Source organism: Dreissena polymorpha, chromosome 13, assembly GCF_020536995.1.
Source record: "Dreissena polymorpha isolate Duluth1 chromosome 13, UMN_Dpol_1.0, whole genome shotgun sequence".
Taxonomy (NCBI): Eukaryota; Metazoa; Mollusca; class Bivalvia; order Myida; family Dreissenidae; genus Dreissena; species Dreissena polymorpha.
In genome coordinates, this window is record NC_068367.1 from 39662697 (window position 1) to 39687200 (window position 24504).

Genomic DNA, 24504 nt, shown 5'->3' on the forward strand with positions numbered 1-24504 from the left:
GGCCCTATACCATCAGCCCCAGCAGATTTGTTTGAATGTAATTGATCAATTAAAGTACTAACTTCTAATGAAGTAATAAACTGAACAGAGAAATGCTTAGAATCTAGCTTAGCATCTAGATATGTTTTTAGTGAGTTGAAATCGTGTTCAGTAAATTCAGTCTTTTTAATAAGATTCGAGATGTCAACAAAGTGGTCATTAAGTGCATTCGCTACATTTGTTTTACCAGATATTATTTGATCATCCTTCTTTATTACGTTTGGCAAAATAGAGGATTCTTCGTGTTCATTTGATGCTAATTAAATAGTTTTCCAGAGCGATTTTGCACTTGTTTTGTTTTGTACCGCATTCGAAAAATATTCTTTTTAAGCCTTTTTGATTGCACTGTTACACTCATTACGCCACAACTTATAGTGTGGCCAATTAGATTCACGTTTATATTTATCCCTTAAAGACCTGGCTTGATTCACGTTTTTGTTGTACCAACCAGGTTGTTGTAATCTCTTCACTTTTTTTATATTTGATAGGGGCATTCTTATTAAGGACTGAGTTTAATATGTTATAAAATACTTCAAATGACTCATTAGCATCCTCCATCGTTTTAACTATATCAAAATTAGCATTTGCTAAGTCATTTTGAAAATTGATTTCATTAAATTTGTTAAAACATCTGTACTTAAAAATTTTATGATCGTCTGTCTTAACAATTTTACCTTTGACGCTTAATGTGAAAACTAATGGGTAATGGTCACTTATGCCTATTTTTGGTATGATTACTTCAGAAATGTTGTCATATTTTGAATACAAATGGTCTAATATTGATGATGAACGTTCAGTAACTCTTGTTGGAAAAGACACATGTTGTTTTAAATTTAAATCGGTGATAAGTTTTTCCCATTTCTTATTGTTAAATACGTTTTGGCTTAAACATTGAAAATTAAAATCCCCGGTCGAATACAAATTACAATCTTCCATTTCTGCTTCAATTAACTGTAATTCAAATAAGTCAATCCAAGAAAGACGGCTATTTGGTTGGCGATAAACAATGTTAATTAGATATGGTTTGTACTTTAAATTGTTGATTTGTAGCCAAATAGATTCAATATCGTCACTTTCTATATCTTGTCTACGTACAAAAGAGATGCTATCTTTAATATAAACTATTATACCGCCTCCAGCAGAAATAGCCCTATCACGTCTTACAATGCTGTAACCGGAAATGGATATTGTAATAATCTCCGTTTTATCATTTAAAAATGTTTCACAAAAACCTACTATATCTAAAGAACTATTTTCGTGTAAGTAAACACGAATTTCATCCATTTTAGGCAATAAATGTTGGATATTCAAATGCATAATATGCAAACCTGTATATGTAAATGGAATATAATAATCATTGGCGTCGCACTGAAGTGCGGCGACTAGTATGTAATACGTTTTTTTTCGCTTATGGGAGAAGTTATTTTACGGATCAATGTATATATTTTTGTTGTCAGAATATCTTGCATAGTGGTGATTTTTTGTGTAAATTAGTGTAAATAAGTACTGCATTTGTGCCTGTTGCATTTACTACAACATTTATTGCCAATAATGCAAAGCTAATTCTTTTAATTAATAACTGATCACAGGGACTGGGCAACAATTAAAGATCACAGGGACTGGGAAAATACGCGAACCGGTGAAACTTTCTGGTTTTGTATAAAAACAAAACTTCTTTGTTCCACTATCCTAGCAACCACCTAGTTACTAATAAAGGCGCTATAGAGCGCGACACATATTATTAATTGTAATAATGAGTCTTGATAAACGAAGCAGCCGCTTATCAATAAGGAGCACCATCACAGCACCCCAGTCTCATTACTATCAAGTCCTCCTACAGGTTTTTTTAAGAACCACATATAGAAGGCCGCAGGCCTGACCCGTATCTTGCCAGAGGTATGGACCCTTTGGTATGGACCTTTAACCCCGCTCACTATCCAGCGTTTAAACTTCCGGGTTTACATTTTAAGCGACTATTAATAGCTTATTAATATCTTAGTAAGAAGGTGATTTTTCAAGCGGCTCCGTAGTGTAGTGGTTACACGCTCGCTTCACATGTGAGAGGCCCAAGGTTCGAGCCCCAGTAGAATCAATAATTTTTATTTGTGTTCTATGTTAACTTTTTGTTTTGATGTAGACATTTTAGTTTAAATAAATATGCTGTTTTATTGTAACCATTTTTTGTTTTTATTATGCCCATGAAATATATGTGTGAGAGGGTGGGGGGGGTTCGTAAACACATTAAAACTTGTACAGTGTTTTCATATCAATGAGTACTCAACCCCTATCGTAAATGAGCAACGTAAGAATAAGTTCAGAATCATCTCCCCTTGAAGTTGAGAAAAATATGAAATTACGCTAAGATGAAGCAGATTTTTTAAAACCTACACAGTTCTGTTCCATTAATGAAAACTGCACACGGATGTCAGTAAAAAAAGGAAACCAATGTAAATAAAATGAACTATGAAATATTTGGGAGTAACAACGCAATACCATAGAAAGTGGTTATTTGGTGGTTATAACACAATATCATAGATAATGGTTATTTGGGAGTTATAACACAAAATCATATATAATGGTTATACCAGTATCTTTTTCTATTTTGTTTAAAATAATCGGCCAATATATTAATATTTACAGTAGAAAAAAAATCGTTCCATGTTACTTCATTGAGTGCCTTTTACACTGAGATTCCCGACGCCCTTTGATGCTTTGCATCAATACTTATCTTGTTATTTTAATATGTTAATTTTGAAGTAGATTTTATGTGAGATTCCATAAGAACGTTACTATCCAGGGATGATATATTAGTGTCTAAATTATTTATTGTGCTACATGTAACATTATTCAATCTTAAGCAATGTGGTTTATGTTGATTTGTATCATCATTAGCAATAATTGAAATACACTTAAATTTGTGCGAGTCACATTGGCTACATACCGACGAAACAGTGTCAAATTTAGTTGTGCTATATAACGTATGTAGTACGTCTGTCATCAGTAACCTATTGTCTTTAAGGTAGTCTGCAGTCACGCGTAACATGATTTTGACGTCCACAGTTCGTGCAGTGTCGACCGTTTTCATGATTGACGTATCGACGAACGTACCAGAAGTCACGATTTTCATTCTGACAATCATGATGCTCACTCCGGGTGTCCACGTGTGCGTTCCTTAGATCATGATGCCTGATGAAGTCATGGTGCCCATAACATCGAAAGATAGAAACGACGCAATATATATGTATGTCACATTGATAGACATAAACGAAGCAATTTAGTTGTATGACACACTGATATACAGAAACGACGCAATTTAGTTGTATGACGCTTTAGTAGGCAGAAAAGACGCAATTTACTTTTATGGCACATTGCTAGACAAAAGGACGCAATTTAGTTGTATGACACATTGATAGACCAAAAACGACGCAATTTAGTTGTATGACACATTGATAGACAGAAACGACGCAATTTAGTTGTATGACACATTTATTGACAGAAACGAAGCAATCTGGTTGTATGACACATTGATAGACAGAGACGAAGCAATTTAGTTGTATGACACATTGATAGACATAAACGAAGCAATTTAGTTGTATGACACATTGATAGACAGAAACGAAGCAATTTAGTTGTATGACTCATTGATAGACTGAAACGACGCAATATATATGTATGACACATTGATAGACAGAAACGACCCAATATATATGTATTACACATTGATATACAGAAACGACGCAATTTGGTTGTATGACAGATGGATAGACAAAAACGACGCAATTTCGTTGTATGACACATTTTAAAAAAACGACGCAATTTAGTTGTATGACACATTAATAGGCAGATAAAAGGCAATTTACTTTAATGGTACATTGCTAGACAAAACGACGCAATTTAGTTGTATGACACATTGATAGACAACAAACGACACAATTTAGTTGTATGACACATTGATAGACATAAACGACGCAATATATATGTAGGGCACATTGAAACGACGCAATTTATTTGTATGACACAATTATAGACAGAAACGACGCAATAAAATTGTATGACACATTGATATACAGAAACGACGCAATTCGGTTGTAGGACAAATTGATAGACATAAACGACGCAATTTAGTTGTATGACACATTGATAGACAGAAACGACGCAATTGAGTTGTATGACTCATTGATAGGCAGAAACGACGCAATTGAGTTGTATTACTCATTGATAGACAGAAACGACGCAATTTAGTTGTATGACACACTGATAGGCAGAAACGACGCAATTGAGTTGTATGTCACATTGATAGACATAAACGACGCTATGTTTTTGTTTGACAGATCATGGACAAAATCAATGCAATTTAACTGAACTTCACATCGAAAGACCATATCGACGCAATATATTTGTATGGTATATCGATATACGAAATGACGCTAGATATGTAAAAGACATATCAATAGACAGAAACATCAATTTGTTTGACACATTTATATATTTGTAACGTAACGAATATTTTGGGCATTATTGAATAAATATAATAATCGAAATTTGCATCAAAGCAATAGCCCAAATTGCATACAGTCTTCAAAAGGCAGTCACGCCTAGACCACCATTTCCTTGCATCGGGTATAAAACGTCAAAAATTAGTAAATTCCGTATGTATTCGTTAAGTGTCCGTTGCATGCGTTATATTTACGTTGCAATTGTAAGACACGTGACTTTGTACACTGGCCGTCAGAATTTGCACACGTTACAATCAACTGTGTTATCGTGTATATCTGTATTTTTTACTTGGGTAACTACACAGTATCACGCACAAAGCCGGAGATAGCAGGCACACAATTTGTTTTGCAGCGGGGCGGCTCTCGGCAGTTATGCCACCGCATGTATGTTGTAGTTCAGAATATTGTACGGACAGTGGAAAGCGTTTGTGTAAAAATTTAAGCCACAAAACTAAATCACTATAAAACAGCCATGGACTTGTCCACGTTTATTATTGAGTTCAATGACTACGATACATATTAAACAACGCAATATATTTGTTTGACACATGGACAGAAGTAAACTACTTAAAGGTAACTGTATGACACATCCACAGAAGGCAAGCCCAAACAAAAACTGACACATCAATAGACGCTACAAATTCGAACATATGTTTGACACATTTACTAACGTCAATGACGTATGGTACGCGTATTTGTTTGACACATTAACAGAAAAGACACTTATATGTAAACAGGTGGAAACACCTACATACTAACGCTGCATGTTTTTAAAGTAGTATCGTCAATATTGTACGTAGCAAAAGTTAAACTTGAGAGCTCAAAACCAACTCCTAGGTTCATGAATTAGGCAAATCAGTTGTTTATTGATTTGTGAGGATAATTATAACAATCTGATATTGAAATGATCGGATTAAATAAACTAACCATATTCGATGATGTGCATCGGGATTTAGGCAATACATTTTAGACGGGATATGTAAATTGAAAACGTGTCTGGAAAAAGTTATCACAACTAGTAGTAAACCAGTTTGTTTTATTGTCTTATACCCACTAAGGCCGGGAAAGATAAAAGAGGAAGCGTAAACCAATGGAGCATATGTAGCGGAGAAAAAACATATAATGCCAGAATTATTAGTGCGATTCGCCACACAATAATTATGTCTTTTTGTAGACCTTTTTTTGAGATATTTATGTACATGTGATATAGCACATGCCAAAGTGTTTTTGATGTTTTAAAGGTCATTTATAGCATCGCGAAAATATATGACGCGCTACGAAAATTTTCGAGTTGCATCCATATGTCTATTGTTATGGCAATAATTTCATATGTATGAAGAGGTAAACGCCCATATTTTTACTGTTATTATGCTTGAGTTGTCAGGCAGCTTCTACTTTAATGTTCGAATACGTATACAAGCATATGCATTTGAGATGACCACTTTTTTCAAATCTGGTTGATACGCATTTAAAATTTGATTTAAATATTGCACATAGTGATTGTTTGAACATAGCTACGAGCAACAAATAAACTGTAAAGTGATGTTTGCATTTTTATTCATGTTTCAAATTGACTGCGTTTTTTATTCTAAATTGTTCATACTGCTGGTCCGCCTAGATAATGACGTTGCTTGAATGGCGATCCTGGACAAATGCCCTGGTGATATTTTAGAACATGCGGACAAATACCCACTCGGATGCACATGGCAATACGGAATGACATATTCTCTTAAAGAATGCCATTATATTCTCCTCTAAATCGCCGCAACGCTTCGTGCTACAATCCGTGCATAGCTCTTCGAATCACTTTAGCCATAACTAGCCCTGTGATACGATTTATATATTGCGGTCCAACCGACAGACGAATTTATTGACGTGACAATGATATTTCATTGACTGTGTGTTTAGTAATTAAGAAAGCTTGCAAAGTAATAAGTTGAGAGACCTGTTTTGTAAAAGCGCAAGTACGTACACTCTAAACGGTGCTTGAAATACCAAACATTAATAAGCGTGTGTATAACTACAAAAAACGTATCGTGAATAGAGACAAATTGTGCCCTGGCGTCTGTTTCATGGCGCTGGCCTACAGTCGCAAACTAGAGGACGAATGAAAATAATATATAATATAAAATCATATTTCTCTTTTTATGAAATTATTTGAATGGTCTAACAGTCGACAGGTAGTCAGATATCTCCATACAAGTACATTGTCTTTGACAATTTTACGGATCTTACAGCGTGTAGACTTATACCAGATGTTTGATCAGATTTTCATGGGCAAAACTGGTAAGATATATAGGACTCATTCCCAGTAACGACGGGCAATTAATGACGAAAACAAGAATGTGCACGTCGGTATTAACGTGATTTCTTATATGAAAACGTAAACAATTTATTGTAAGGTCCTCCATCCAAAAATTTTTCCTGAATCCTTCAATATGTAACAGGGTGATATTACCTCCCTGTATGCTAGGTGAATTTCCCACCTTTAACCTGTTCTTTCACAGATTAATTATTCTTATTTATATTTGTGTATGATGTAAATAATACTATGCTTATTGTCTAATTGTGTAACTATTTAAAGTATATACATTGTAGTTGTAGTTAAATAACGTTTATATATGTTCTACGGTCGGCCAACCCACCAGTCTGGGCAAGGTTATCACGTTGATCCTGATGACTAGTTCAATATTATCATAGAACAGATATATATTTCAGGGTTAAATGCTCTGTTATTTAGTATTAACCCAAGAGATATAATAAATGAGTTAAAACGACCATTTGCATGTTATTGTTTATTACAACCTTCTTCAAAGTGAATAGTAGCGGAACCCGGGCACGAAACGATCCTATCAAAAATACATCTCTGTAAAACTGTTGCACTGGTTTGCACTGTTTGCATTTAAAATAAGAAACGGAAATAACCGGATTGAGCACTGTTAAATTGTTCTTTTTGGCCTGTTACGAATATGTCCTACTATATTGTTGTATTATCTTTTTGTATTAAGACATTTTCGTGTGTTTTTTATATTATACAGTCAAGTTACCATTACCGGATCAGTAGCGTAATTAAGTTGTTCTGATGAAAAGCAATAAAATTTTTGAAACATCGTTTACACCAGTTTGATTCAATATTACCGTTACTTACTGATTCAGCATATAGTCTCATTTTTAAACTGAGTCAAAATGTTTTTGTGACACCTTTTTTTCGCCGCAGAATTCATGCATTAACGGATCAGTTGTAGCCATAACGAATCCCGTGACTGAAACCACTAAGGCGGGGGCATCTAACACGCTATTTGAACTGTCGAAACATGATATGTGTTGTTTACAATGACCAAGTTACATTGCCAGCTATAAATTATATTCCTTTTTTTCGTTATAAATTGTTTTGTTTTTTATGTGATCTTGTATCTTCACTTTACGCATGGTGTTCTTGTGTAAATTATCTGTTGAAAATCATAAAAAGATCGAAAATATTTGGGCATCTAATAAAACATGTAAATCGTTTGAATCATATCATATATAATCATCGATACTGAACATGGAAAATATATAAAACATTAAGATTAAGAACATTTGTTGTAAGAATCAACAATATTTTCATATATTTTTATATAATACATGTATATTATCCATGCGCATATTATCACGCTTGATCCGTTATTGCCCTAATTCTTCATTTCATTTAAGGTGTTGCAAAATCTTAAACACGAATCAAAACTGAAATGGACTTTTGCAAGCGGAAAGACTACTAAATGACCTTTAAATTAATGCGAAAACTTCTTAGTTTCCAACAGAGTTATAGCATGTGGCCGCGAAAAATGTTCAACCTCGATTTGGAAACGAGACGGAAGTCAACAAAGTAGTATATACATGTCAGCAAAACATTCCAAAATGTTAGACAAAGAGTAGCTCCGATTACGACTCAATCAATGCGTTTTAAAGAACAGGCCTTGAAGATGCTGTGTGCAAAATATCATCTAAAAATGTCAACCATTTATCGCGATACGCAGTCTTGAACATCAAAATGATCCGCTATGGGTAATGATCCGGTAATGGTAACTTGACTGTAATTGTTAAATTTAAGTGGGATTCAGTCAATACTTAAAAAACTGTAAACAGTTCACAAAGGTTTTATTTGCGAACGCAAACTTATCACAACAGGTACGCGAACATACTGATATGTTTCGAAATATACGGGTTACACACGATAGGGCACATCTTGAATGTAACAGGTTACTCCTATATCTGTAGACATTATTCATATAATTCTACGTCTGTTAATCATATGTAAATTGTTGGAAGGAGCAACCCACAACAAATAAAGCCACTGAAACAGGTTGCAGTTCTGCGTAAAAAAGTGTTATTGCACTGCCAATCCCAATAACTATTTCAATAAATGAATGGATCTCTGAAAAGACTTGATTATTAGACATAAACATGCATACTGTATGTGTTGTGAATGACAAAAGCGTGCGAGAAATTAAGTATATAAATATGAGATTCAAAACAAAACATGTGATCACAGTTTGCACCATGAAAAGCGTTATAATTACAATAGCAACAATAATTCAGTGTACATTTCAGCTGTGAAATATGGCAGCATAATGATTGCTGCGAGTTTATTAAAACAATGAATATGAAGAGTGAAACACTCGTAGTCACGTGCATGTACACACGTGAAATAGCTATGTCTACAGCACATCGTTTGACAGTATTGAATATAACTCTTTATGAGAAATATATATGGTTATTATATTTCTAACAAATATGTTCAGCACGTTAATAAACTTCGATAAAAATGTTAGCATCGAATTTATATTATATTCTACGACAAATCTCTCTCTATTTTTACCTGTGAAATGGCAAGCAGTTCCATTATCAGCTCTTCGGATGTTTCTTCATTGACCTTAACTTCCGATTTCAGATGAGGCCATACAATACTGAGAACACTGTTGGCTAATCTCAAATAATTATCCTTGAAGGTACCGGCATCCCCGATGCTTTGTATTACCGTGTTCAGCGTCTCTGTTCGGTTTTCCACTACTAAATAGTCTCTCCATGGCGGCCATACTATGTCGTGCATTTCATACCTGGCTTCCCGGTATATCTTGTCATTCCAACACACTATGTCTATCCCTTCCCGTTGAAAATTTGATGCCCGGAACGACGCGTGGATGTACTGGCGCGTCTACTCCAGGCGCTCAAGCTTGTCCCTACGCATTCCCGTTTGTTCAAGTTCGTCGGGAGGGACAGTATCCACAGCCTCTTGTATTTTCGGTAACCGATATATTATCCGACCATCTTCAGTGATAAGTTCGTCTTATTTACTGATTAATCCAGACCTTTCGTTTTCAGTAGTACGTCCAATCAGCAGGTCCCTACCATGTATCATGTAGTACGGAAGATTATTATTGACAAGTGCATTCTTGATGAATTTCAGAGCAATTTGTACGACGCGCATTAGGTTCTGCTCACGGAATATCTCCTGGCGGTGCGACTCTACAATCCAGATGCCACATTCTTCATGATAAAAGACGACATATCTCTGCAGATTGGATGAAGTACCTCTTTGTTAATAATTTTTAGAAGAACGTACAGTTTATACTGACACTCGTTTAAATTTTCAATTAGCTTCAGTTCCGCATAAATAAAGCAAATGCGCCACTCCATGTCTCGATTACTTGAACCTTTACAACCAGCAGGTACTAGCTGCGCATCTAGATTTATGACGTCATTTATGATGTCAGCACCTGGCCAACCAAAGGGTCTCTCCCGTTTAGCCCAACCGGCTAAAACCCCTTTTTAGACAACGCAACGAAATGCGTTCACATCATCCCTGCGATATATCCCACGGGTCGATAAGACGGCAGGTCCCGTGCTAGTTCCCTTGTTCCATCCACCCACTGAATCAAAAGAAACGGTTCGCTCAAATTCTTTCGTGAACAAATCACTAGAAATGAAAATCTCACTATTTTGGGTTGTGACTAGCGACGCTTCAATGATTTTCCGCAACTTAACACCTCTTGTTAACAACTTCAGTGTGTAATGTCCTGGGTGGCATGATTCCCCTAACATGCAAAACTCTGTTGTGTCATTTGATATCATATTTGTGAAATTTTCATATTGACAAACACTATTTTTATATATGTTTATAAAGTCGTAGTCGCTTTCAAAACACGATGCTAAGCCTTCAGCCTTGCTGCCGGCTGTTACACGCACAATTTCGTCCCCTCTTGCATTGTTAATCATCGCGTCTATCCCATGGAACACTCTCCGCCTTTCTGCGATGATATCATGGCTGTATCCAACATAGTCTAAGAGTTTGAACAAGTGACGTGATGGATCATCTCCATGGTTTCCTGAGCACTCTACTTCGGTTTCTGTTCGCCTAATGTGTGCAAACATTTCTAGAAAAGTCTGTTGCTTTCAATGGATGAATCGCCATGATATTCCCAACTTCAGTTTCGCACTTTGCAAATGACGAGTAGATATTCTTGCAGATTAATTGGTGGGTCCAATGTTTGTAGCAAGGTTTTAGTTGCCATAGCTAGACTTCCTGAAACGAGGAGTAAAGGCGGTTTGAGTGGTATATACCAGTTACCGTGTTTATGTTATCTGCGGATATGTGTTGTAGTGTGAATTGTTCTGTTCTGTTCGGATTAAGTTTTTAACTGATACACATAACGTGGAAAAGCGCCTTGAGTGCGTGTGTGTTCGTGCGTGTGTGTGTGTGTGTGTGCGTGCGTATTTTATTAATATATCCGTAAAATACCGTTAGGGCTATCGTGGTTAGTCATAGACATCCAGAGGGCGACAGTATGGTGGCGACAATGCGATAGTACGATGGCGACAATGCGACAACGCGATAGTACGATGACGACAATGCGACAGTGCGACAATACGATGGCGACAGTGCGTTAGTACGATGGCGACAATGCGATAGTCATAACTCATATCGTACTGTCGCCATCGTATCATCGCATTGTCGCCGTCGTACTATCGCGTTATCGTACGGCCGTCATCGTATTATTGTATTGTCGTCATCGTACTATCGCACTGTAGCCATCGTATTGTCGCACTGTCGTTATCGTATTATCGCATTGTCGCCATCGTACTATCGCGTTATCGTACTGTCGTCATCGTTTTGTCGCATTGTTCTCATCGTACTATCGAATTGTCGCCATCGTTCTATCGCACTATCGCATTGTCGCCCTCTGTATTTTAATGTGTTACCACGATGGCCCTAACGGTATTCTGTAGTATTCCGTTATTGTATACAACGCTTTTATAAACTGTATTTCGCGTTTCAAGCACAATTCGAATAAGTCATGTTATGAAAAAAATTATGTTGACTATGCATATTTGTATTAACATAAATTGAGTAAATAAATTTTTACCTAAGCAACGCTTTAAAATCACGCGGGGTACTTTTAGATCAGCACACATGAACCATACTGGAATATTAAACCGTTTGTAATTTATAATCTTATCTAAATAACATATGTAAGGAAACAAAATCACGCCTATAGATCAAATAGTATTATTCAATAACGTCTGAGACAAATTGCATTTCTACAAGTGTGACCCGTATTCGCAATCACGAAATACGCATCCTTTAATGTCACCAACCAAGATTTAATAGCTTTCGGGTGGATAAGCTTGTTAAAACAAAAACAAAGTAGCTTATTGTCTTGATAATTATGATTTTGATAATACAAGGTTATACACTTACCTTTCATTTATATCCGGAGCTAAATGAAAATCCAGTTAAACCTTAAGCACTCAGTAGGGACGCTGACATTAATAAAATATTACGCAACTCTATCTATATATCAGAAACCCCATTAGATGTATTTAGGAGTAATGAAAATCACAATCGTAACTGCGCAGAAAGGAACACGCGTAATTTCCGTAGTTATTTTGCGATTTTATCGCAATAAAGCCACGTCTTTGTTTATAAACATAGTGGGTGTTAAACGCAATCACTAGTTTGTTCACAGACATGTTTTTAGGACACATTTTATAAAGTCACAATAGTGTAACAAGTCTTAAATAATCAAAGCACTGAAGACACTGCATTTGTTCGCGATTTTGTAAATCGATGTCATTGTTGTACTGCAGTTTGGTGCAACCCACCTTTAGTCTTCAAAACCAACGTGTGGTGAAGTAGTAGTTAAACGAATCACACTTTGATTGTGCCTAATTTCACATTTCGTCAGTTCCATCATCCTTATCATAGTCGTTGTCATCATCATAATCGTAATAATCACAATCATAATTACTATAATCATCATTCGATTGACCATCCTCATTTACTCAACGTCATTATAAACATCAGCACAATCAGAAGCAATTTTCTCATCACATGATTATCACTATTGCAATCATCGGCCAATACCCATTCGTTCTGATATAGAGAATAACAGGTTACTGCCTGATATTTGTGTAATATATCAGTCGAGGCTTAAAATGAAAGTAATGGCGAGGCTTGTCGAGTCGTTATTTTATTCGTGCCGAGCGTGATATTTTACAAAACGATCGTGCAGTAATCTGTTGTTCTGTTTATTATACCTCTACGTCCCATTTTTTATAACAAATTATATGAAAAATAATCACTACGACGCTGCATTTATTGCGGTAATGTATATGATTTTGACGTGTAATGTGTTAATAATTATGTCACGTGTAATGCGCTTAATATTTGTAAAATATGTTGTTGTTTTTTTTTTATCTATTTATGTTACTTTTTGTGTACACAATATACAACATCTTGGTATCAAATTGTTTGTTTTGTTGAATATGATTCTTTTTTACTCAATTTGATTTACTTTATCTAATTTCCGATATAATAAAAAGTTGTATAAACGATGTTATTTACGTGTAAACAAAACTAGTGATGTAATATTAAATAATAACAAATACGTTTATGCAAACAAAGGATTGCACTATTAACCTTTGAATCCATAGACAGCTCGTTAATAAACATTTAGCATGGATGTATATACCGGCTACTCAGTCTATTGAAAATAGTCTTTAAATCGTACAAGTAGGATGAATAACATTTATTTTGTAAAATCTATGTTTAGATGATTAAATGATACATTGATTCAATACTTTTAAGGACTAAATCGAGTGCGCTTGATGAACACCTTTAAACAAAAAACATCATCTTATACCCACTATGTTCCTGTGGATATATTGAATCCAATTACCACTTCTTTCTCGTATGTCCTTGTTTTAACGCAATACGTTCTACATTAGTATACAATATATCCAGAATAATCAGCGATGTTGAGCATAAAATCTACTTTTCGGTACATCTGAACGAAAACATTTTAACGAAATTAAAAACTCAGATTTTTTACATATCGAACAATTTATAAAATAATCCAGGCGATTTTCTCTTAACATTCCGGTTATGATAAGTTGTTTTTGTTTTAAATCCAAGTCATCGCATTTACAATCCTTCGCCATAATTCCCTTATTGTTTTCCCTATTAAAAAAAAGTTAAGAATAAGCCACCGTGACTTGAACAAACAATGGGATATTCCAATTTGTTTATCAACCATCATACTTGTAATTTGAACAATCACAAAAGTCTTTGTTTAAATACATTTATTAATTTTGGCAAATACACTATATCAACTACACAATACAAAATAAGAAAACGGTTGAACCGGAAGAAATAATTCTAATAGAGTTTCTTTCCTTGGGACTATATTTACAAATAATTGGCAGTGAAATAGGTTCAATATAACTTAATTTATGCTAGAAATAAGAATAATAAATGAACAAAGGATTTGAAAGAAAAAGAGAAAAACATAATAAAAAAAGGAATATTCCATTGTTTGTTCAAGTCACGGCGTGTTTATATTAACGCAATACAATGACTGAGCTTAGTCAAAGTCTGTGCTTTTCAGTTGATAATCTTTTTATCAGATATAGTATGATATCAAGATTTAATGAGAAAATCGTTTAACACGCTTCAACTCAATAGCAGATGCAACGGTTATACGAGTATGTCGCAATATGATATATTGTGTTTTAATAAAAATAACTTATCTTCGAACATTGACAAATTAATTCGCCGTTGTAGATGTAGGATTTAAACTTTTAAAATTGATCCTCAATGTAAACATTAATCAAAATATGTTGATTAACATGGAGTTTTACCAAGGCGTGTAATAAGAACATCAATTGATACGCCAGTCCGCTATCACGTTGCAGTTTCCACTGCGGATCATATGCTTGTATGTATAAGATTGAGACCAGTGATATCCGCATAAAATTTAACAGTACATAATTTAAAACACAAATAAATACAACAGTGTTTGCAATTGATATTTGTATGACACATCGATAGACAGACTCGACCCAATACATATGTACGACACATCGATAGACAAAAACGACTCAATATATATGTATGACAAATCGATAGACAGAAACGACCCAATATATAGGTATGATCCATCGATAGACAGAAACGACCCAATGTATATGTATGCCCCATTGATAGACAGAAACGACCCAATATATATGTATGACCCATTGAAAGACGGAAACGACCCAATATATATGTATGACCCATCGATAGACAGAAACGGCCCAATATATATGTATGCCACATTGATTGACAGAAACGACCCTATATATTTGTATGACCCATTGATAGACAGAAACGACCCAATATATATGTATGTCACATTGATAGACAGAAACGACCCAATATATATGTATGACCCATCGATAGACAGAAACGACCCAATATATATGTATGACCCATTGATAGACAGAAACGACCCAATACATATGTCTGACCCATCGATAGACAAAAACGACCCAATATATAGGTATGACCCATCGATAGACAGACAAGACCGAATATATATATATGACCCATTGATAGACATAAACGACCGAATATATATATATGACACATTGATAGACAGAAACGACCCAAAATATATGTATGACTCATCGATAGACAGAAACGACCCAATATATATTTATGACCCATGGATAGACAGAAACGACCCAATATACATATATGACCCATCGATAGATTGAAACGACCCAATATATATGTATGACCCATCAATAGACAGAAACGACCCAATATATATGTATGACCTATTGATAGACAGAAACGAAGCAATTTAGTTGTATGTCCCATATATAGACATAAACGAAGCAATTTAGTTGTATGTCACATTGATAGACAGAAACGAAGCAATATATATGTATGACACATTGATAGACAGAAACGACAAAATATGTATGTATGGCACATTGAAAGACATAATCGAAGCAATTTAGTTGTATGAAACATGGATAGACATTAACGAAGCAATTTAGTTGTATGACACATTGATAGTCATAAACGACGCATTTTGGTTGTATGACAGATTGATAGACAAAAACGATGCAATTTTGCTGTATGACACATTGAAAGAAACGACGCAATTAAGTTGTATGGAACATTGATAGACAGAAACGACATAATTGTGTTTTATGACACATTGATAGGCAGAAACGACGCAATTTAGTTGTAAGACACATTAACAGGCAGAAAAGATGCAATTTACTTTTATGGCATATTGCAAGACAAACGACGCAATTTAGTTGTATGACACATTGATGGACAAAAAACGACGCAATTTAGTTGCATGACACATTGATAGACATAAACGACGCAATACATATATGGGAGATATTGATATTCAGAAACGACGCGATAAAGTTGTATGACACATTGATAGACAGAAAGGACGCAATTCAATTGTATGACACCGTGATAGACAGAAACGACGCTATTGAGTTGTATGACTCATTGATATACAGAAACGACGCTATGTTTTTGTTTGACAGATCATGGACAAAAGCGACGCAATTTTACTGAACTTCCCATCGATAGACCATATTGACGTAATATATTGGTATGGTATATTGATAAATTAATAACGCTAGATATTTGTAAGACATATCAATAGACAGAAACATCAATTTGTTAGACACATTTATATATTTGTAACGTAACGAATATTTTGGGAATTAGTTAATAAATATAATAATCAAAAGTTGCATCAAAACAATAACCCAAATTGCATACAGTCTTCAAAAGGCAATCACGCCTAGACCACCATTTCCTTGCATCGGTTATAAAACGTCAAACATCATTCAATTCCGTATGTATTCGTTAAGTTTCCGTGGCATACGTTATATTTACGTTGACACGTGACTTTGCACACGGGCCGTCAGACTTTGCACACGTTACAATCAACTGTTTTATCGGGTATATCTGTATTTTTTACTTGAGTAACTACACAGTATCACGCACAAAGCCGGAGATAGAAGGCACACAATTTGTTTTGCAGCGGGGCGGCTCTCGGCCGTTATGCCACCGCATGTATGTTGTAGTTCAGAATATTGTACGGACAGTGGAATGCGTTTGTGTAAGAATTTAATCAACTAAACAAAATCACTTTAAAACAGCAATTGACTTGTCCACGTTTATTATTGAGTTCAATTACATATTAAACAACGCAATATATTTGTTTGACACATGGACAGAAGTAAACTACTTAATAGTGATGTATGCCATATCCACAGAAGGCAAACCCAAACAAAAACTGACACATCAATAGACGCTACAAATGCCAACATATGTTTGACACATTAACCAACGTTAATGACGTATTGTACGCGTATTTGTTTCACATTAACAGAAAAGACACGTATATGTAAACAGGTGGAAACACCTGCATACTAACGGTGCATGTTTGTAAAGTAGTATCGTTAATATCGTACGTAGCAAAAGTTCAACTTGAGTGCTCAAAACTAACTCCGAGGTTCATGAATTAGGCAAATCAAATTTTTAAACTGTTGTTTATTGATTTAAGAGGATAATAATAACAATCTGATATTGAAATGATCGGATTAAATAAACTAACCATATTCGAGTATGTACATCGGGATTTAGGCAATACATTTAAGACGGGATATGTATATTGAAGTCGTGTTTGGAAAAGGCTATCACAACTAGTAGTAAACCAGTTTGTTTTAATATCTTATACCCACTAAGGTCGGGAAACATATAATAGGAAGCGTAAACAAATGAAGCATATGTAGCGGAGAAAAACATATAATGCCAGAATTATTAGTGCGATTCGCCACACAGTAATTATGTCATTGGTAGACCTTTTCTAAAGATATTAATGAACATGTGATCTAGCACATGCTAAAGCGTTTTTGATGTTTAAAGGTCATTGATAGCATCTCGAAAATATATGACGCGTGGCGAAAATTTTCGAGTTGCATCCATATGTCTATTGTTTTGTCAAAAATTGCATATGTATGAAGCCATCAACGCCCGTATTTTTACTGTTATTATGCTGGACTTGTCAGACAGCTTCTACGTTCATGCTCGAATACGTAAACAAGCATATGCAATTGAGATGACTACTTTTTTTCAAATCTGGTTGATACGCATTTAAAATTAGATTAAAATATTGCACAGAGTGATTGTTTGAACATAGCTACGAGCAACAAAAAAACTGTAAGTGATGTTTGCATTTGTATTCATGTTTCACATTGACTGCGTTTTTTTTCTAAATTGTTCATACTGCTGGTCCGCGTAGATAATATCGTTGCTTGAATGGCGATCCTGAACAAATGCCCTGTTGATATTTTATAACATGCGAACAAATACCCACCCGAATGCACATGGCAATACGGAATGACATTTTGTCTTAAATAATGCCATAATATTCTCCTCTCAATCGCCGCAACGCTTCGTGCTACAATCCGAGCATAGCTCTTCGAATCACTTTAGCCATAACTAGCCCTGTGATACGATTTATATATTGCGGTCCAACCGACAGACGAATTTATTGACGTGACAATGATATTTCATTGACTGTGTGTTTAGTAATTAAGAAAGCTTATAAAGTGATAAGTTAATAGACCTGTTTTGTAAAAACGCAAGTACGTACACTCTAAACGGTGCTTGAAATACCAAACATAAATAAGCGTGTGTATAACTACAAAAAAACGTATCGTGAATAGAGCCAAATTGTGCCGTGGCGTCTGTTTCATTGCGCTGGCCTACAGTCGCAAACTAGAGGACGAATGATCTTACAGCGTGTAGACTTTTACAAGATGTTTGATCAGATTTTCGTGTGCAAATCTGGTTAGATATATAGGGCTCATTTTCAGTAACAACGGGCAATTAATGACGAAAAGAAGGTGCACGTCGGTATTAACGTGATTTGTTATATGAAAACGTAAACAATTTATTGTAAGGTCCTCCATCCATATTTTTTTCCTGAATTCTTCAATATGTAACAGAGTGATTTTACCTCCGTGTATGCTAGGTGAATTTCCCACCTTTAAACTGTTCTTTCATATATTAATTATACTTATTTATACATATGTATGATGTAAAGAATAATATGCTTATTGTCTAATTTTGTAACTATTTGAAGTATATAGTTGTAGTTAAATAACGTTTATATATGTTCTTATATAAAAAAAATTAAGTGTAGGTCGGCCTTCCCACCAGTTTGGACAAGGTAATCACGTTGATCCTGATGACTAGTTCAATATACTCATAGAACAGATATATATTTCAGGTTTCAATACTCTGATATTTAGTATGGACCCAAGAGATATAATAAATGAGTTAAAATGACCATGTATGTTATTGTTTATTACAACCTTCTTTGAAGTGGATAGTAGCGGAACTCGGGCACGAAACGATCCTATCACGAATACATTTATGTAAAACTGTTGCACTGGTTTGTACTGTTTGGTTTGCCTTTAAAATTAGAAACGGAAATGACCGGATTGAGCACTGTTAAATTTTCCTTTTTTGTTCTGTTACGAGTATGTCCTACTATATTGTTGTATGAACTTTTTGTAAGAAGACATTTTAGTGTGTTTTTTATATTATAATTGTTAAATTTAAGTGGGTTTTAATCAATACTTAAAAAAGTTGTAAACAGTTCACGAAGGTTATATTTGCGAACGCACACTTATCAAAACAGGTACGCAAACATACTGATATGTTTTGCAATATAAGGGTAACACACGATAGGGCACATCTTGAATGTCACAGGATACTCATATTTCTGTATAAATCATGTATATATTTTTACCTCTGTTAATGATATGTATATAATCAATTGTTGGAAGGGGCAAACCACAACAAATAAAGCCACTGAAACAGGTTACAGGTTAAAAGACGACATATCACTGCAGATTGGATGAAGTACCTCTTTGTGATTAATTGATAGTATAACGTACAGTTTATACTTACACTCGTTTAAATTTTCCATTAACTTCAATTCCGCATAAATAAAGAAAATGCGCCACTCCATGTCCATACTTAAACCTTTACAACCAGCTGGTACTAGCTGCACATCTAAATTTATTACGTCATTTTTGACGTCAGCACATGGCCAACTAAAGTGTCTCTCCCGTTTAGCCCAGTGGGCTAAAACCTGTTTTTGGACAACGCAACGCAATGCGTTCACGTCATCTCTGCGATATATCCCACGGGTCGATGGGACGGCAGGTCCCGTCCTAGTTCCCTTGTTCCATCCACCCACTGAATCAAAAGAAACGGTTCGCTCAAATTGTTTAGTGAACAAATCACTAGAAATGAAAATCTCACCATTTTGGTTTGTTACTAGCGACGCTTCAAAGATTTTCGGCAACGTAACACCTGTTGTTAACAACTTCAGTGTGTAATGTCCTGGGTGTCATGCTTCCCCTAACATGCAAAACTCTGTTGTGTCATTTGATATGATATTTGTGAAATTTTCAAATTTACAAACAATAGTTTGATATATGTTTATGTTTATGTAGTCGTAGTCGCTTTCAAAACAGGATGCTAAGCCTTCAGACTTGCTGCCGGCTGTTACATGCACAATTTCGTCCTCTCTTGCATTGTTAATCATCGCGTCTATCCCATGGAACACTCTCCGCCTTTCTGCGATGATATCATGGCTGTATCCAACATAGTCTAAGAGTTTGAACAAGTGACGTGATGGATCGTCGCCATGGTTTGCTGAGCACTCTTCTTCGGTTTCTGTTCGCCTAATCTGTGGAAACATTTCTAGAAAAGTCTGTTGCTTTCAATGGATGAATTGCCATGATATTCCCAAGTTCAGTTTCGCACTTTGCACATGACGAGTATATATTTTTGCAGATTCATTGGTGGGTCCAAGGTTTTTAGAAATGTTTTAGTTGCCATAGCTAGACTTCCTGAAACGAGGAGTAAAGACGGTTTGAGTGGTATATACCAGTTACCGTGTTTATGTTATCTTCGGATATGTGTTGTAGTGTAAATTGTTCTGTTCGGATTAATTTCTTAAATGGTACACATAACGTGGAAAAGCGCCTTGTCTGCGTGTGTGTTCGTGCGTGTGTGTGTGTGTGCGTGCGTGTTTTATTAATTTATCCGTAAAATACCGTTAGGGCCATCGTGGTTAGACATAAACATCCAGTGGGCGACAGTACGATGGCGACAATGCGATAGTACGATGGCGACAATGCGACAAAGCGATAGTACAATGACGAACATGCGACAGTGCGATAGTATGATGGCGACAATGCGATAGTCATATCGTACTGTCGCCATCGTATCATCGCAGTGTCGCCGTCGTACTATCGCGTTATCTTACTGTCGTCATCGTATTATTGTATTGTCGTAATCGTACTATCGCACTGTCGCCATCGTATTGTCGCACTGTCGTTATCGTATTATCGCATTGTCGCCATCGTACTATCGCGTTATCGTACTGTCGTCATTGTATTATCGCATTGTCTCCATCGTACTATCGCACTGTCGCCATCGTATTGTCGCATTGTTCTCATCGTACTATCACATTGTCGCCATCGTTCTATCGCACTATCGCATTGTCGCCCTCTGTATTTTAATGTGTAACCACGATGGCCCTAACGGTATTCTGTAGTATTCTGTTATTGTATACAACGCTTTTTATAAACAGTATTTCGCGTTTCAAGCACAATTCGAATAGGTCATTTTATGAAAAAAATTATGTTGACTATGCATATTTGTATTAACATAAATTGAGTAAATAAATTTTTACCGAAGCAACGCTTTAAAATCACGCGGGGTACTTTTAGGAAAGCACACATGAACCATGCTGGAATATTAAACCGTTTGTACTTTATAATCTTATCTAAATAAGATATGTAAGGAAACAAAATCACGCCTATAGATCAAATAGTATTATTCAATAACGTCTGACACAAATTGCATTTCTATAAGTGTGTCCCGTATTCGCAATCACGAAATACGCATCATTTAATGTCACCATCCAAGATTTAATAGCTTTCGGGTGGATAAGCTTGTAAAAACACAAACAAAGTAGCTTATTGTCTTGATAATTATGATTTTGATAATACAAGGTTATACACTTACGTTTTCATTTATATCCGGAGCTAAATGAAAAACCAGTTAAACCTTAAGCACTCAGTAGGGACGCTGGCATTTATAAAATATAACGCAACTCTATCTATATATCAGAAAAACCCAATAGATGTATTTAGGATTAATGAGAATCACACTCGTAACTGCGCAGAAAGGAACACACGTAATTTCCGTAGTTATTTTGCGATTTTATCGCAATAAAGCCACGTCTTTGTTTATAAACATAGTGGGTGTTAAACGCAATCACTAGTATGCTCACAGACATGTTTTTAGTACACATTTTATAAAGTAACAATAGTGTAACAAGTCTTTAATAATCAAAGCACTGAAGACACTGCATTTGTTTGCGATTTTGTAAACCGATGTCATTGTTGTACTGCAGTTTGGTGCAACCCACCTTTGGTCTTCAAATCCAACGTGTGGTGAAGTAGTAGTAAGGCGAATCACACTTTGATTGCGCCTAATTTCTCATTTCGTCAGTTCCATCATCCTTATCATAGTCGTTGTCATCATCATATTCGTTGTTGTGATAATTCAACACAACCATCATCGTAATAATCACAATCATAATTACTATAATCATCATTCGATTGACCATCCTCATTTACTCAACGTCATTATAAACATCAGCACAATCAGAAGCAATGTTCTCATCACATGATTATCACTATTGCAATCATCGGTCAATACCCATTCGTTCTGATATAGAGAATTACAGGTTACTGCCTGATATTTGTGTAATATATCAGTCGAGGCTTAGAATGAAAGTAATGACGAGGCTTGTCGAGCCGTTATTTTATTCGTGTCGAGCCTGATATATTACAAAACGATCGTGCAGTAATCTGTTGTTCTGTTTATTATACCCCTACGTCCCATTTTTTATAACAAATAATATGAAAAATAATCACTACGACGCTGCATTTATTGCGGTAATGTATATGATTTTGACGTTTAATGTGTTCATAATTATGTCACGTATACATGCGCTTAATATTTGTAAAATATGTTTGTGTGTTTTTTGCTATTTATGTTCCTTTTTGTGTACACAATATACAACATCTTGGTATCAAATTGTTTGTTTTGTTGAATATGATTCTATTTTACTCAATATGATTGACTTTATCTTATTTCCGATATCATAAAAAGTTGTATAAACCATGTTATTTACGTGTAAACAAAACTAGTGATGTAATATTAAATAATAACAAATACGTCTATGCAAACAAAGGATTGCACTATTAACCTTTGAATCCATAGACAGCTCGTTAATAAACATTTAGCATGGATGTATATACCGGCTACTCAGTCTATTGAAAATAGTCTTTAAATCGTACAAGTAGGATGAATAACATTTATTTTGTAAAATCTATGTTTAGATTAAATGATACATTGATTCAATACTTTTAAGGACTAAATCGAGTGCGCTTAATGAACACCTTAAAGCAAAAACATCATCTAATACCCACTATGTTCCTGTGGATATATTGAATCCAATTACCACTTCTTTCTCGTATGTCCTTGTTTTAACGCAATACGTCCTACATTAGTAAACAATATCTTCAGAATAGTCAGCGATGTTGAGCTTGAAATCTACTTTTCGGTACATCTGAACGAATACATTTTAATGCAATTGAAAACTCTTTTGTTTTTTTACATGTCGAACAATTTATAAAATAATCCCGGCGATTCTCTTAGCATTCCATTATGATAAGTCGTATTTGTTTTAAAACCAAGTCATCGCATTTACAACCCTTCGCCATAATTCCCTTATTGTTTCCCTATTGAAAAAAAAGTTAAGAATAAGCCACCGTGGCTTGAACAAACAATGGAACATCTCCAATGTGTCAATCAACCATCGTACTTGTAATTTGAACAATCACAAAGTCTTTGTTTAAATACATTTATTAATTTGGTAAATACAATATATCAACTGCACAATATATATATATACAATAGAAATAAGAAAATGATTGTACAGGAAGAAATTATTCTTATAGAGTTTCTCTCCTCGGGACTATATTTACACATAATTGGCAGTGAATTAGGATCAATATAACTTAATTTATGCTAGAAATGTGAACAATAAATGTACAAAGGATTTGAAAGAAAAAGAGAAAAACATAATAAGAAAAGGAATATTCCATTATTTGTTCAATATAAAGAAGTGAAACTCCAGCTGCTGGAGCAGTATAAAAGTCACGGCGGTTTATATTAACGCAATACAATGAATGAGCTTAGTCAAAGTCTATGCTTTTCAGTTGATAATCTTTTCATCTGATATCAAGATTTAATGAGAAAATCGTTTAAAACGCTTCACCTCAATAGCAGATAGAACGGTAATACGAGTAGGTCGCAATATGATTTATTGTGTTTTAATAAAAATTATTTATCTTTGACCATTGAAAAATTAATGCGCCGTTGTAGATGTGGGATATAAGCTTTTAAAATTGTTCCTCAATGTTAACATTAATCAAAATATGTTGATAAACATGGAGTTTTACC

General features: G+C 35.0%; 3 protein-coding genes across 3 annotated transcripts in view; 1 reads left to right on the top strand and 2 right to left on the bottom strand.

Moving 5' to 3' along the window:
- Positions 1-24504, top strand: part of LOC127855485 (solute carrier family 46 member 3-like) — a 250234-nt gene that overhangs the window by 154863 nt on the left and 70867 nt on the right. The gene's annotated exons all lie outside the window — the stretch shown is intronic.
- Positions 1-24504, bottom strand: part of LOC127855480 (SWI/SNF-related matrix-associated actin-dependent regulator of chromatin subfamily A containing DEAD/H box 1B-like) — a 318923-nt gene that overhangs the window by 143332 nt on the left and 151087 nt on the right. The window lies entirely within an intron of this gene.
- Positions 1-24504, bottom strand: part of LOC127855489 (cerebellin-1-like) — a 134714-nt gene that overhangs the window by 60349 nt on the left and 49861 nt on the right. The window lies entirely within an intron of this gene.